This window comes from Anarhichas minor, unplaced genomic scaffold, assembly GCF_050575085.1.
Source record: "Anarhichas minor isolate MPS153535 unplaced genomic scaffold, ASM5057508v1 ptg000042l, whole genome shotgun sequence".
Classification (NCBI taxonomy): Eukaryota; Metazoa; Chordata; class Actinopteri; order Perciformes; family Anarhichadidae; genus Anarhichas; species Anarhichas minor.
In genome coordinates, this window is record NW_027466488.1 from 3,884,167 (window position 1) to 3,901,567 (window position 17,401).

The window sequence follows — 17,401 nt, forward strand, 5'->3', positions numbered from 1 at the left end:
TGAATATGGCTTGTATTTTTATTTAAAATAATCACTTCAGTTTATGCATAAACGCAAACAGGATTTGTGCACTTGATCCTGCATAATTCTGCATAACACCAAAGACGCAACATTGTTGTTGCGTTTCAGAAAATTAAATTAAAGTGAACTGAAAAGCCTCTTACAGTAAACACCTGCATGCCTGCAACATTTCCTCGTCCTGCTTTTTCTTCCAGTGTTAACCATCAACACTAAGCCAGTTTTAACTAATCTAAATTTCACATGATACATTTAATACAGCATTAAGAGGACTGCATAATTATCCTTAATCTGCAATCCACGAAATGTATAATAACTGGCATGCAAAGACAACACCTCGACATCGGCTGTCTGTTTATGATTCAAATTGTGCGTCTGTATGTAAACATAATGTGTGCAGCACGTGTGTCATATGTAAGTACATGAGCGTGCATGCTCATATCCACATGACCCTTTTCCATTTGAAAGGTGATCAGAGGTACATTAACGTGTTTGTCCCTCATCCATCATTGTCGCTCACACCTCTTCATTATTCATCCCATCACTTTACCTCCAATACTTTCAACAGAGAGCTTTCAGAGCTCTGCAAACCACATGCATGTATCTAATTATTATTCATGCTGTTTAGGCTTTATGACATTTTCTATAAATATCTTCCCCCCCTCTCTGTGTTTTTTCCACATACACATACAGCAGTTGTACATATGCACTTATCCTACACACACACACTTATTATCTGCTCTCTCCAACTCTCTCTCTGTTTGTTTTCTCCCATTTCTTTCTGATCAGCAGCATACAGCTCTGCAGGGAGGAGATAAAGAGTTGTCTTCTTCTTCTGCATCCTCTAAATCTGAACACCCTCCCCCCACCACAGCTCCCATCCTTCACACCGGCCAAGGGGACCAAACTGGAGAAGGGAGATGCACCACACAGCAGGAGGAAAAGATGAGAAAAAGATATGAAGGCAAGGCGTGTTGGTGATTTAGTAACAGCCGCCGCTACTGCTGCTTGGATTTACGCCAAAAATGGGTTCGATTGGCCACAGAGACTGAGTGCCCCTCCGACCTCCACAGGCCGGGAAGAATGATGGAGGGTGTGAAAGGTTGAGGGAGGGAGGAGGTGAGAGTAAAAGCTGAGAATGGAGGGAGGGCATAGTCTCATTTGTGACATTGAATAGGTAAAATCAAAACTCAGCAGGCAGTGTAGGAAGAAGAAAATGTGGCCCTCACTAGAGCATGAGATTCACATCACATTTTTATGTTAGTTCTCCGCAGGTGTTATTGATATTTAATCTATTCAGGCTTTATTTGATGAATGACAGTGCAGGGAGGTATAGTATTGGAAGAGACAGGGATGACATCCTTCAAGATCCACTGGAGCCAGCTGGACGCCTCACTATAGGATAAATTGTTTGATGTAATTCTCTCCTCATGGGAGCAGCAGGATTGGATGATGTATAATGGTCCTGCTATCAAACCAGCAGCCTGGACAGCAGTTAATGGTAACTCATATGCAAAGCCCAGGAGAGCCTTCCTCCTCCTCCTCCTCCTCCTCCTCCACGTCCTGTAATTGGTCTCCTGCCTGCAGGATCTGTTGAGGATGAACGCGCCCCCCTGTGGCGGGCAGGAGAAGTTCGGACGCCGCGGGGAGTTTAAAAGCCCCAGCTGAGGAGGAGCTGCCCACATTACCGAGGAACTGCACGTCGGGAAAAGTTTACCTCGAACTGTTACACTCGACTACAAGGTGGGAGAAACAGCAAAGATGGCAACTCAAGCACAGCAGTCGCCCCACCTGCACCTGGCTGAGATCACCGCGGCGCAGTTCATCGACATCTGGAAACATTTTGACGAAGACGGTGAGTGCGCCCAGATGTCCAACAGTCTGACGACTGTGGCATCAATTGAGTGATCAATTAGTATATTTTAGAAGCTAAATATATGATTGCGAAGTGTGTGTAGAATTTCATATTTTTTGTTTATTGTGTTTTAAATATTTTTTTCCAGTGAGAGTTTAATTATTCTTATAATAAATAGCCTGTCCAGTGAAAAGCTCATTTAAAAATCATGCAGCATGAAAAATATTACAGCATATTACTACTATAGAGTAAGACAACACATGGAAAATGAATATAATATTTTTTATTTCAGTGTTCAATTTTCAAATTTACTTGATTTAAAAAATATATATATTTGGTGTGCTGCAGTAAACTGCTCAGCAATGTGTGTTCAATGCTCTTCTGTACGACGTATCACATCCTGTAATGTCGTTTATGTTGTGAGTGTAATGTATTTTCTGTGATCTAAATGTGTCATTGACGGTGGTTTGTTTAGAATCTGATGAGAGAAGTTAAATAAGACTCGGTCAGAGTTAAGTTATAGAGAGGAGGATGAAGAAGAGGGGGATATGGGGGAGGGAGCTGAACAAGAGGAAGAATGATAGAGTGAAGGAGAGATGGGAGGGATAAAAGGATGCAAATGAGGGAGGACAAGAGAGAGAGAGAGTGTGTGTGTGTGGGGGGGGGGGGGATGAACATGTGAGAGAGGAGAAGATGAAGCCTCTGAATCTGAGCGCTTACTAATGAACTGGTGGGATGGAAACAGTGTGTGTGTGTGTGTGTGTGTGTGTGTGTGCGTGTGTGTGCCAGCGATACCGCATTATAAACATACTATAGCTTATATACATGGCTAGATATACAGATGGAGCTGAATATAACTATTGTTCATGCTGTCATCAAATCTATAACAGTTAGTGCCGAAACAATTAGTTTATTAATCAGTTGTTGACCAACTATTTTGTAATTGATTAATTGTTTGAGTAATGTTTAGTTATTTTTGGCATTATTGGGCAGACATTCTAATAACCTCCAACATATTGTAAGAATTTGAAAATACAGCCCTCGACCAGCAGCTCTCCAGTCCGTCCTCATTCCCAACGCATCAAATATGCTTCGTCACACCCTCTGCGACTGATACCGATGCACAAGGCATCCTTTAGGCTCTGTATGAGATGCACCGAGCTTCATGTAAACCCATCTGCGTCATTATTCGATGCTCAGAGAAAATGCTCCAACTTTCAACCAGGAGATTGATGCTCAAGAGCCAAAGTGTTCACCGTACTTATGTTTATGTTTAATTTATTTTTTGTACTTATTTTAAGCCCAACCATGTTGTTCTCCTAAACCTAAATAAGTGGGTTTGTTGCCTAAACCTAAGCAAGTATTGTTGGTTGAATTCACAACCCTGACCATTTCTTTACTGAGACCATACGCTGGCCCACCAATGCGTTAGAAAGGTACATCAAGCATCAACGGTGAGGAGTTGGAATGAAAAGGTGTTGGCTCTCTCTGCACTAAGCCCCTCCCACCAAACAAGCTCGCGCTTCATACAGTAACCTGCAAGAGACCACGAGTAGGCCTATAGTCATTCATTTCCAGCGCTGGGAGTAACACAGTAATATATTACTTTTATCAGTAACGTGTTTCCCCTGCCAGAGAAAACCGCTATATGGTCACACGCCCTTAATTAATACAATATTTCAGACCACTGGATTTGTAATGAACTGCAACAAACTTGAGCCTCTGTGCTTTGATTACCTGCTATTAATCAATATTACCCTCATCCATTTTCTAGGTGCTGACGTTTATTTATCTTTCAGACCACATGAATTAGGCTGAAAGGTTATTTTTTTTTTACTTTAGAAGCCAAATTATTGTAGTGGATTAAAAAGAAAATGAATTGTATCTTGTGAAGTATAATTCTGAAATAACAAAAAATGGAAATCCTCAAGTAAAGAAAAACTATTTCAAAATTGTACTTAAGTTCAATTTTTAACATACATAACGTACATTTGATAAGATCCAATACAACAATAGCAGCAGGTCTGAAGTCTGAAGCCAGCCATGTTATTGGTTGGAAAATGTCCAAAATGTCCAAGTAGCCAAAGCGTCTCTGTCTCACTACGAGCCACTCCAGCTTTATTGACATTCATGTTGCAAATTGAAGGATTATTTTCTGAAGCCATTCAGAAAGAGCTCTGACCTCTACTGTTTCTAAACCTCGTCCGACAAATTTATTTCCATCAAACGGTTTAGCCTGACAGCACAGAAGTATCCCACAGAAGTCGCACAAAAACAGTCACTGTTGGTTTGTTTTCACCATAATCATGCTTTGAGCCAAAGCATCCAACTTTGAACTGTGATCATAGTGGTGATAGACCAGAAGATCTTTTTGTGACAGATGTAAAGGTTTTGAAAGGTGCATATAAATCAGAATCAGAATCAGAATCAGAACCGTTTATTGCCAATGATATACAAGGAATTTGTCATGGCGGGTGGTGCATAACATTCGACAATAACATTAAACAATAGCATTAATCAACAGTGCAAGAAATAGAAACATATAAAAATTTACAATAGAATTTCAAAGAATATAAAATAAAGTGCACAACAAACAGATAACAGGACTGTAAACAAGTGTAATGTAAGTGTGATGTAAAAGTGACAAGTGTATTAAAATATGAAGGGATGTGCAGGGGAGTAGTAGGGAGGGTAGGAAATTGCCATGGGGATGACAGAGTCAGTCAGTGGGGGACCCGGGCTCTGTTAATGAGCCCGACTGCCGACGGGAAGAAACTGGGGAATAAACAATGTCGTCCGGCCGATAGGGGCGCCAGTTCAGAATATACTCTCAATTTTGGGAGACGATCAGAAATGACCTATTTTGTTGTTTGATTTAGAGAAATATTGACTATTCAAATACCAGTTAGGGGCCATTGATCTTGTAACAGGGCCAGTGATCAATGGTTAATCGATCCAGAATTTCTCTGACCGGGGCAACCATTGTGACTTTTGTTAAGTAATTGTCTACTAGAAGCCCAACTGGAGAAGTTAAGTCGTCTGCTAAAGGGTATCACACTCCTTGTAATGCAGGTGAAGAAAACATAGCTCATTATGTCCCCACCCTGATAGGTAGATTCCTTAAGTGAATTGCATAAGTGACAGATATTGTTTGCTTTTTTTGGGCCCGCAACTATAAAGAAAAACTAAAACTTTTAAGTTTGACAAAATGTTTAAAAGCATTGCCTTCTTCTGGTAAAATAAACCAGTCATATGGAAAGTGGTTGATCCAGGGCAATAGAGGCTTTTACCTCATCACAGGAATAGTCTCTCTCAAAGTAAACTCACAACTTCTGTCCACTCTCTGAAAGACCGTCTATTTCTGGGGACGTGTTGGTGATGGCTTGCTGTTGGCTATGATAGCATCATGGCAGCAACAGGCTGTTTTCTTGACCACAGCTGCAGCACAGCAGTGACCGACTGGACCGTAGCTCCTATTGGCTGCAGGGAAAAGGAGAACAAACAAACAAACAACTGAGGACCTCAGCCAGTTGAAGAACGTGCACACTGATTCATTTCAAACTCATGGGCTTTTCTTTTCATTCAGCGAGTATTTTCTGCATGATCCTTTTTGTCGTTCTCAGTCAGTACAAGTTAGGCAGCTGGATTGTTTCCGAGGTGCCATTGAGCAATCAGCAGTTGAGCTGTGTTTCAAAATGTTTGGGAGGTAGAGGGCTGCATCTGCCCAGAATGCAGTGTGCAGCGGTGCGCTCCATGTGGCAGCTGAGTTTTGTATTGCAACTAACCTCTGGCAGTAAGCCCCAATGAACTGACACCGTTACTGATGAAGGTTGATTACAAGTAACAGGATTTGACCACTCTCGTACTTCATCAAAGATGCTCTGTACTGTATTCAAAAACTAGTCGTGTGAAATGTATTCAGATTAGAAGATCATGATCTAACAGTACAAGGTGGTTAACGAGATCCAAGTATACTTTGGGTCAATCAGAGCAAGATTTCTTGTTGTTTCCACATCCTTGGAGGACAACAACAACACATCCAGAGACACATATATGCACATATTAACAGGGGTAGGCCTATAGTGCTACCCATTACACTGCCACACACAATAGGTTGTGTATACTCCCCACCTTGAATGCATTTTGTCTCACTTGATCTGCCTAAACCCCGCTCTGCCAGTCAAACAGGACGGATGAAGCGCTCAGTGAATAATTATTGCTTTAGGTGACACTGAGTGCTGCTGAGTCACTAGTCACAAGGTGAAAAAACTTTTGTGCGCAAATTTATCAAAACAGTTTTGAAGTAATGTGATATTGTATTTATTAATAGTTAGTGTATAAATAGTAGATAACTATTGAGCAGAGTGGCTCTCTGGATGGGAATGTCAAGTGGTCATTCCGCCATTTTGGTCCAGACTGAAACATCTCAACAACTGTTCATGATCCCCAGATGATGAACCCTACTGACTGTGGTGATCCCCTGACGTTTCCTCCAAGCGCCACCGTGAGGTTGACATTCGTGGTTTTGACTGAAATATCTTGACGACTACGCATGGATTGCCAGGACATTTATTTTACAGACATTCATCTCCTCCTCAAGTTGAATTGTAATCATTTTGGTGATCCTCTGCTTTTTTATGTAGCGCCACCTTCAGGTCAAAATTATAATGTATGCCCAAATATCTGCAAAACCAATGACATTCCCATCAGACTTAGCTTTAAGTGATAATTAGCTAATGTTAGCATACTAACATGCTGAACTAAGATGGTAACCATGATAAACCTGCTTAACATCACTTTGTTAGCATAATGATCAAGATTACATTTTTCATTTCTTAAACGGAAAGTTTATATTTATTACTTTTCTCTCTGTAAAACCTGAACTGATCTAAGATTGTGTGTTTGTGTTATAGAAAGTGATAAAGTGAAGGAGTACCGTGCTCACTGTTGAACTGGTGGATTCAAGCCAGCAAAATGTCTTTTTAAGCAACACCCTAACGCTCAAAGTCATTTGATATCGCTGATGGAGATATGATCATTTCATTGGTGGACAGAATTTCATTATTTGACTAACAAAAGGTAATCCAGCCATAACTCCACCTGAATGCCAATTCATGTCAAGAAAAGATAATCAGTTTAAGTTTGAATAATGACAAAAAAGTGAAACTGAACTGAAGGTGAATGTCACGCTGTTGCGTCGGCCTGCTTTGTTTTCACCCCCAAAGCTTTGTGTCCCTGCAGTGATTTGTTTATATCTAAAACAGCAGCTCAGCCACAGCACAGATGGTGACATGGAGCACCTATCAAATACTGTGTGCGAATGAAACGCACGGCAGGGAGACCAGAGGACGGGGGGAGGTGAGGGAGAAAACGATCAGAAAGGAGAGTAGATGAAAGGATAAGAGATTAGAGATGAAGAGGGGGGCAGGGTAATTCTTTATGCATTTCATTTTATACATCTGGGTTTTATCCAGAATTGAAGTAACAATTCTATTAACGTTTTTTGTATGATAAAAGGCCCGACCCCCCCCTCCCAGTCCTGCTGGGACTGGACAGATGGGACTCATTCTTATGATTAAAAAAAGAGAGCTCTGAATGTCCTACATGTTACCCTCTGACTTGCACGGAAACCAGTGGAGTAAATTATTGTATTAAAATCATCCTCAGTCATGTGACTGTCTTAAGACGTACAAAGCATTGGGGACAGAACGCCCCAATAAGCATCTATCTGACTGCACACTTTCACCCTCTTAGGCAAGAAAACTCATTATACTGCAAACACTCTAGCTACAATGGACTCTTTTTTTGCCCTGCTGCAGTACATCACGGAATCTCCACAATGCAGAAATGCCAATTTGGCACGAGATACATGAAAGTCAATATCCTATAGACATGAGCTTGTTTTCATCAAAGTGAGTTTTCAATTAAAAGTTTTTAGTTGTGCAGAGACGACACGTGTGAATCGTATTTCCCTGTGTTGTAGATCTCAAGACATGCTTATGAGGTGCAACCAAATATTCACACTGTGTACAGCTGTGAGCATGCACGTTTTGTTTAAACCGCTTACTTGGATCCAATCACACTTTGAGTTGACTTCAGACCAGCACTCAAGATTTGGCAACTGTTCCAAAATGTAAAGACCCCTATTGACCTTTAATCTTTAGTCCACATCCACAGTCTTCAATCAAACTTTTGAACAGTCATCAAAGCTCCAGGCCACTTAAAAGCTTCATAACATCATTTGTGCCAAACTAATTTAGTTCCTCTGGTGCCCCGCAGGAAATGGTTACATCGAAGGGAAGGAGCTGGAGAACTTCTTCAAAGAGCTGGAGGCTGCAAGACGAGGAGCAGGCGCGGTGAGTGTGTGCACGTTAATGAATACGTACTGAGGTAAATTGACCCAAAGCGATCAATCCATCATTTGACAAAATAAAATATGGATATATCCGTCATAATTAAACGTTTCCTCACTATCTTGATAGGAAAATGGATGGAATTTCATTTCATACGAGTTGCTGTTGCAAAATTGAGTCGTAATATAAACATAATGTCTTGGGGACAGGGTGGGCTTGGACATTGTTGGAGCCATAATGTAGTTTTGTAGTTTTCTTTTGTTTTTGAGAGAAACACGGGGTGGGTTTACACATGCAGTTCTGACATTGAACAGTGGGTGGCACATTGACCTAAAAGTGCATAATAGGTAAGTGCCTGGTAATGAGAATCAGGTGTGTGGACGGGAAACCAACAGTTTTTGACAGTGTCAATGTGGCGTGTCAGCCAGTGTGTCAGCGTGGAGTTTCAAGGTGTTTTATTGTCCTGTCAAGTATCCTGTGGTGTTCTGTTATGGTGTGCAAACGGAATAAATGGATCAACGGATCGAAAGAAAGACAGCGCACTGGACAGTGAAATGTTTGTGCAACACGCGTCCAAACAAGTTCTCCCGTTCGCCCCCCAGTGGCTTTAGATATATAATGGATATTTGTTAAAGTCACTACAGACATGTTTTGAAAGGTTTTCTCTTAAGTATGTGTTTAAATTAAAGGCAGCACTATCATACATGTCATAAGTGTCATCTGTGATTTGATGTGGTTGCAGGATCCTACACATGCTACGTTCAAAGAAAAGATGAAGGAGTTCATGGCCAACTTTGACAAGAATGCTGATGGGAGAATTGAGATGTCAGAGGTGAGAACTAGCTGAAAACGTCCTTTAGTGGTTGAGACACTGAAAGTATATCCACAACATCCCTGGTTTTGCTCTAGCTTTTATTGCATGTAATAACCATTTCTCTGTCCATATATGTTTTTTCTGTGTCTTCACTGCCAATCTTCGACCAAGTCTCTGGAATAATAACCATTCTGTCTCTTTGTAGTTGGCTCAAATTCTGCCCACAGAGGAAAACTTCCTGCTCTGTTTCAGAGAGTTTGTGGGATCCAGCGCTGAGTTTATGGCTGTAAGTTTGTATACATTCGTAATGGTCTATTTTTACCTTTTTATTTATAACTCTATATATTAGATCTGCTCTGTCAAGCTCTCACACCCATCACAACTGATTCAATTTAATGATGGTAATTTAAAAAAAAGATTTGATTTCCCCACGAATGCCTCAAGTCAGCAGCGCCGTCTCAGCTCATCCTGTGGGAGACATGTTCAGCTGCCCTGCCATTCCTTTTGTTTCCCTGCCACGTTAGGACGCCTGTTTCTTGTGAACAAGTGTAACAGACAAACCAAACATGAACTCTAGTCTTAACTAGTTCTCTGTTCACTCTAAATCAAAGATAGTAGGACCTTTAAACAGACGGAATTTAACACCTTGCCAGCGAGTAAACAGTTGTATATTTGACTCGCACTTCTTCTTCGGTTGCATATGTTGAAACAATTAAAAAGAAATGGTCAGGCATCGAACATCTGGTCCACTGCGATTGAAAATAACCACACACACACACACACACACACACACGCACGCTTGGTGTACTCTTGGGTTGGGCTGAGGGGGGTTTTCAGTGGTGTGATGTTCAGGCTGCTCTGTGTGTTAAAGCTATTCTCAGGCAGCAATACATTATGAATAGAGCACAGCTTTCTGCAGGGGAAAGGCAGTGAGTGCTGGAGGGGTTTAGGTATCTATCTTTAATAAGGGCTTTGACAAATTCTATATTTACACAATGTCAGACGACACCCTCGTAACTCTGTCATTTCTCTTTACTGTCTTTCTTTCTGTAAATCAGGTAACGCATAGAGAAAGTGTGTGTGTGTGTTTTTCTTACTGGTCATTGTGGTTGAAGTAGCATGCATGCTTTCTGACAGCTACTGTAACAACATCACTCTTCTGCTGCAGGCCTGGCGGAGGTACGACACTGACCGAAGTGGATACATTGAGTCGAATGAGCTGAAGGTAAAACACAATATGCCAAACTCTGCAAGAAAGAGCATTAATGTAGAATCATTTTAAGCGCACGCTAACTAAGCTGCACAGCTGGTCTGACAGCGCTCACTGAGTTTGAGAGTTGTGGGTTTAGAATATCAAAACAAAAGAGAGAGCAGCAAATAAATTGTTGTGTATGTGCACATTTCTCTTTTGTAATTACTGTAAACACACCAGACATTATTTTAGATGATGATTAGCTTCCGTGTCATGCCAGTGCTGTAATTGGTGCTAATGTCTCTGCTGATGGAGCTACTTTGAACCTGCACATGTGTGCTATACTCTCCATTGAAAGTTCTCACTGTTCTGTGAAAAACAAAACCACCTAGAACATTTAAAAACAAACACTTTGCTTGCTTTCACATTCGGAGGTCTGTAGATATCAACACCATTCATAGTCACCATAACTGCTAACTGCCAATCATAAATGCATCACATCATCTGATCACTGACGGCTATGTTTTTTTTCTCTCTTCAGGGTTTCCTGTCAGACCTGCTGAAGAAGGCTAAAAGAAACTACGATGACAAGAAGCTCTATGAGTACACACAGACAATTGTGAGTATTATTAGGTACCGAATATGTACTTCTGCAAACTCAACATTATAACTGCAAGACTCGAGTCTTTAAAGAGTTTCATCAAACTGTTCACTACATAAACATTTTATTCTACTTATCCATATTTATATGAACATTATAGTGGAACCACATATTTTTTTAACTCAATGTCATTTTTTTAAATTGACTATATACATTTAAACTATGCCTTATTTATTAAATGATACTTCAACGTTGTCAGTGACTCAAAGAATGATCATGAAACAGAACATTCTTTCAATTTCTGCTTCATATATATACAGGAGTACATTACATCTACGCCCATATGTTTAAAATATAGCACCTGGCTGCTACATTTCTACATAATGTAACTGAAACAACAACCCCAAAGGCTTTCATTTTAATATACTGAATAACATGAATGTCTGGGTTCATCCTCAAGCTCACCTGAAGAGCTGATACATCACTTTACACTTTCCCTTTTTGCCATTTAAACATGTACGACTGCTCATGTCTTAAGACCTCCTATTTACTCTCTCTAATACGTCCTCTTCTCTCTGTGCAGCTGAGGATGTTCGATCTGAATGGCGATGGTAAACTGGGCCTCTCTGAGATGGCGAGGTGAGTGCGTCTCCACTTTTATTTGTTCTGTGTGTACGTTGTTTTTAAAGGATGCCATCAAGATGAAACCTTCCTTCTTGTTCAACTGCAGGCTCTTGCCAGTCCAGGAAAATTTCCTGCTGAAGTTCGAGGTAACATTACTCTGAAATTGATTTTAGGCATTTAGTCACAACTACTCAGCAGCTGTCCCTCTTGATGTCGAAAAGTTAGACAACACTGGAGATTCAGAACAAAACAACATTATTGGATTCACCACTAGAGGATTATTTGTCATCAAATACTCGATGGACATATGGGGTATTGACACAAATGCGTATTTACTTACGTTAAATCCTTCAGGAATGAGATATTACAGCATAACATATCTTTTAAAACATGATACGCTCCTCTTATGGGAACATCGTTTATCTTCAACATAATCTGTTTAATCTGTTTCATGTGTATTCTTAGTTGGAAGAGATATTTGAGGGAATACATGTGCAAACTATTCATAGATCAACATTTGTAGCACAAAAAAGATACTAATCTACATACATGAACATCTTGAATATGTATTTTATATGTATCATGTATGTTGCAAAAGGCACATGCTAGCTCCCTAGAGCAGATCAACAATTCCTCTCTGACAGCGGATTAGGTTTATCAGGATTAACTCAACTCCAGTCCCAGTTATCATAATCTGCATGGATTATTATCAGTTCTGGATCTGGTCTGTAGAAATACCCTGCAGTTTCTAACAATTTTCACAGCTTCCTCTCTCTTTCTTTTACAAAGGGGATCAATCTCACAGTTAAAGAATTTGACTCCCTCTTCACCCTCTATGATAAGGTGACTAGAGCATGTTTGTCAGTGTGTTTGTTGTCTTATATACTATATCTGTTTTTTTATGAATTATGTGTGTGTTTGTTGCTGGACGGTCCAATGTTAAACAAAGTAACATTTCCATATTGTCGATGAAGCTGTATTTGAGTGATGACACATTGCCTCTTATTTATGCACTTTGAGTTATATTTCCACGTCATACCACTTCTCATAACAAGTGCTTGAAAAATGTTCAGTTATCAGCCTTGATAGCTACTTTAGTACAACAACTATTTGGTTGACGTTTTCTCCAGACATTCATGGTGCCCAATGGATGAATCCTAATGACGTTTTTTTCTTAATTTCGCACCAACTAATGGATTGATTGCCATGACATTTGGTGCACAAACTCATGTCACCCACAGGATTAATTGCAATAACTTGGGTGATCCCCTTACTTTTTATCTAGCATCATCAGGTCAAAATTGTAATATATCCAGTACTTTATCCAACAAAATGAATGTCATTCATTTTGTGCTAATCAGCAAATATTAACATGCTAACATGCTAAACTACGATGGTAAATGATAAGCATTATAGCATTTAGCTCAAAGTGCCACTGTGCCTCAGTACAGACTCAAAGAGCTGCTAGTACGTCTTTAGACTCTGAGTCTTCTTTTTAAAAGTACTGTTATTTCTTCTGTATAATTCAGACCTTGTTTTGTTTCTGTCACCAGGATGGTAATGGGTATATTGATGAGCAGGAGCTGGATGCTTTGCTGAAGGACCTCTGCGACAAGAATAAAATGGTAATGAATAGTTAGCCCATTGATTGATCAGTTCAGGTTTCTTTTCTACTCTCCAAATATAGAGCAGAGATGGAACAGCTGCCTGAGATGCCCGTGCACTGTACTGCATGTTCGCACCGTCCATAGACGACTTTATGCCTGCTGATTTTCTGTGCCCTTGTCCTTTGTGGCAGGATGTGGCCCCCGAGGACACAAAAGGACTGCTGGGGTACAAGAAGAGCATCATGGCCCTGTCTGATGGAGGGAAACTCTACCGCACTGAGCTGGAGATCGTCCTCTGCCGGGACTCTACGCTGTGAGCTCCTTGCCTGGGACCCTGCCGTCCTCCCCCACTGCCTCCTCCTTCCTACCTCTTGATGTAACCTGGTGCATGTGTGACCCTTAACCTCGCTTCACCACTTAGAGTGAAAACAAAAATGCTCCTGAGAGCACACGGTGTACTGCTGGCCCTGCTATTTTAGCTTTGTACCCCTCTGAGTTGTATTTCTATTTTTGGATCTTAAAATGCAGTTCCACAGTGACATAGCCATAGCAATGACTACAGGAATATACTGTGTCTTTATTTATTTTACTTCCCATTTTTATTATGCATTTTTTTATGTTCATCTCATATCTATATGGTTCTCTCCCAATGAATTGAAAATTAATACATTTGTCCTATAGCGTCTGTTTGTTTATTTATTTATTTATTTCTGTTTATATAATATAATCTTATTTGATGAGGCTTGTACTGTTCTATCAAAAATCATATTGAGAGAATGAATAAATATAAGATAACAACTCTTGTCCCAGTGATTCTCTTGCATTAAATAACCATATCTTCATCTAAACAATGTGCAGTTACACCTCAGCTGTCAGGAGGATCACTTCAACTGTGCCGCGGCCTCGACTGAGTTTGTTCAGTCTTTTCCCACGGTGACGTGTAAAAGACAATACTTTTCCCCCACTTGGAGAGTTATGTGGTTCTGGTGAAGATTACAGCTCCAGTACAGATGCCCAGAGCAAGTGTTTTCTCCAGAGTGCTCCACCTTCACTTTCTAATCTCCTGGTAACAGAAAGTGTGTTCTAGAAAAAGCTTTTGCTGCTCCATTTTTCATAGAGGAGAGTCTCCGAAGCTTCTCTGCCACTTTGAGTTGAATTGAGCAGAGTAGGACAAGCTGAGGGATTCGGGACAACAAAGATATAGCAGCATGATTGTCTCACTCTTTCTACACAAATCTGCCATTAGAAAACACAACAAAGATTTACACTTAATTTAAATATGCCTCTTTCTCATCTAAATGTGTGTATGTGAGCCTCCTCACCTCCCCAGATTAAACATATTCTCCACTATAGTACTGATTATGTTTGTCTTTATCATATCTTAATGACACCTTTAGATTATACATTTACAAATGACTGAAATTACAAAAATAACTTGTTTTTTTAAACATGCTCAACTAGTTTACTCAAAAAAGGGACATTTTCTATTTCTTTCTTTAGGAAAGAGAGTGAACACACCCCCATACTTCGACATCATGGAATAGTCTACCTTCCATCAATTAATGATAAGCTCTTTCATCTTTAATTAAACTCACTATCTTTAAAGCACAACTCTTTCACACACCACCATCGCTGCAGCCACACACACACACACACACACACACACACAAATAACACTGTCTTCACCTCCTTCAGCGAATGTTCAATGTTAGACAGGAGGGCATACAAATACACCCATACACAGAAATACACAATGGCACACAGTGAAACACTGTTAACTGCTGACAACAAGGAAAAAGAGTTATATCCGCTCTGATTCCTTCACACACATCAGTCCTACTCAGTGAGCGCAATGAGACAAGCAAGGGAGACAAACAGATGTGAGACCCTCTGTACAGCTGCACACGCACACACACACACACACACACACACACACACACATACACAGTTTAATCACTTCTTGATATGATTGTTATGAAGCTCAAAACAGATAATTTGCTTGTTTCTTTTATGCAGCATGTTAACTATAAGGATGTTCATCAGTAGCTCAGTCAGCAGTGAAACCATTCAGAGGGAATAAGCATTTATTTTGCAACATCCAATTTAAACACTCAAATAAGACACATATCCAATTTTTATTTGGGATTTATTGTTTGGTACTCAGCACCATGTAGACACATGGGGTCACGACATTATTACAGTACAATTTATAATGATAATGCATTATTTGTAAACCCCTGTGCAAAACATTTGTTATGATGATTCATTTTCATGGTGGCCCTGAGTTGTATAATCAAACCCATGATAACATAGAAGCAGAGTTGCATAAAACTCAAACAGTATTATTAAAGGCCCTGAAACAACATCGCAGGTGTTTTTACTTATAGCTGACTGAGGGAATGCTGGGAATTACATCTGCTTTTGTGATAATTAGACTGATAAAAGTGTAATATGTCCTGCTTATGAGGAACAAATATAAAAGAAGGAAATGTCAATTAACCTTTTTCACTGAAGACATGTTGACGACTCACAGTAGTAAAACCACAATTGGAAATAATGAAATGACTGATGGCTCAATTCAATTTGGCTGCTTCAGTTTCAGGGTCATGGTGTGGTGGGAATTTATAATAATAATAATACTTGTGATTTCCCTGTGAGAAATAAACATGATGAGAAAACTCAAATGCCTTTAAGTATATGTATACTGAACAGACAATTAGAATAATTCAGCTGAATGATCAGAGCTCTTTCCCGAAGGATGGTTTGGAGGTCTAATAACAAGTCAAAGTTTTTGCAGAGAATATATGCTTCACACAAACTGAACTGCTGCCTCGGGGCGATTGGTTGCCCCGTCGCTCAGAGGTCCCTGTGGCCGATCGACCCGGTCACGGCTGTTTACTGTCCTGGCCCCACAGTGGTGGAATGAACTCCCCACTGGCGTCAGGACAGCAGAGTGAGTCGCTGCCCATCTTTCAGCGCAGGCTGAAAACTCACCTCTTCTGTACTACCCTGAGCCTTCCACTTAGCACTTATTGTATTCATACTAGTTTGTTGCACTTATTGTATTCATCTTCAGATCACTGTCAAGTAGCCTACAGCTGGTTTTAGCCTGAGTGACGTTCATGCTCACTATGACGGTACTCTCTCAATGTAAATAAGAAATGTGATTCATGAGGACATTCCCTTGAGTTTGACCGTTGCCCTAATTTCTCTGTGACATTATTGTGAATTGATAATTCCTGTAAATGCACTGGATGTTCTCTCAGTCATAAAATACACATGCACACTGGACAGCTGGTGTGCAAGACTGAACCAAAAACACTCTAAAAACCTAAAAGATGATCTGAAGCACAAGTATGATTGCAACAAGAAGAGGAGGGGGATTTTTCTGATTACTGATTAGCATATATTTTATTTTGTCTTGCAAAGATGAGAGAATGGAATACCTGTGTCATATTATCATATGAGTGGGTGGAGAAGTGACATTCACTTATGTCCTACTGTGTATGAAAATGGAAAATCTTCATATAAACAGAAGGCCAAATTAAGGGTTGTCGATTCTTTTTTACAAGGAGTAGCAACAATAAGTTCCTCAACCTCCAATTGCTCTTGTTATTTTGCTGTCATCAGTTTCTTTCCACAGAATAGTTAAAGGACAAATGTAGAATGATTGAGACGCAAAACCATATTACTACAACTGATACTTTTAAAGAAACAATGGTTGAATGGCACGTAGCTCAACTCATGTTACTGTACAATAGGAATTTTAAAGGGTATGTTTTCATCTCTGTTCCACAAATAACTGTTTTTAATCATTGCATGTGTGAATGTGTCTCTAACATGATTGGTTTGTTGGAAACGCTCATATCTCCTTCATACACTGCATGACAATATAGCCTCATGTAAGCCAAGTATGTGTCCCGCTCTGTCACTCTGTTGGGGTGCCAGTGAGTCTGTCTAGTTGCAAGAAAATGTTTCATGGACTTCTAGGCTCTGCTGTGTGATGTTACTCCAGGTATATGTCCCTTCTGCACAGACTGAGGGAAAGAGAGCTTGCTGTTCTTGTCAACTTGTATAATAGTGAAGCTTCAACACAAGGAACAGTGAGAGCTTGTGAGCTGTGTGGAGTAAAATGTAGGGAAGGACTCCATCTGGTGGGAGGATGAAGGAAACAGTGCCTGGGCAATTACAGTTGTATTTGGGTCAAAACACTGTTTCTGCTGTGGGTCAGGTAGAATTGAGCATTTCATTTAAAATATTTAAATCTGACCTAAATGAAGGTGGGGTATCATCTTGGCATTAGATAATCAAGGTCTCCATGGTGAACTGGGTGAAGA

General features: G+C 40.2%; 1 pseudogene; it reads left to right on the plus strand.

The window, feature by feature from the left end:
• Positions 1 to 1,467: 1,467 nt before the first annotated feature.
• Positions 1,468 to 13,381, plus strand: LOC142970052 (calretinin-like; annotated as a pseudogene).
• The last annotated feature ends 4,020 nt before the right edge of the window (positions 13,382 to 17,401 follow it).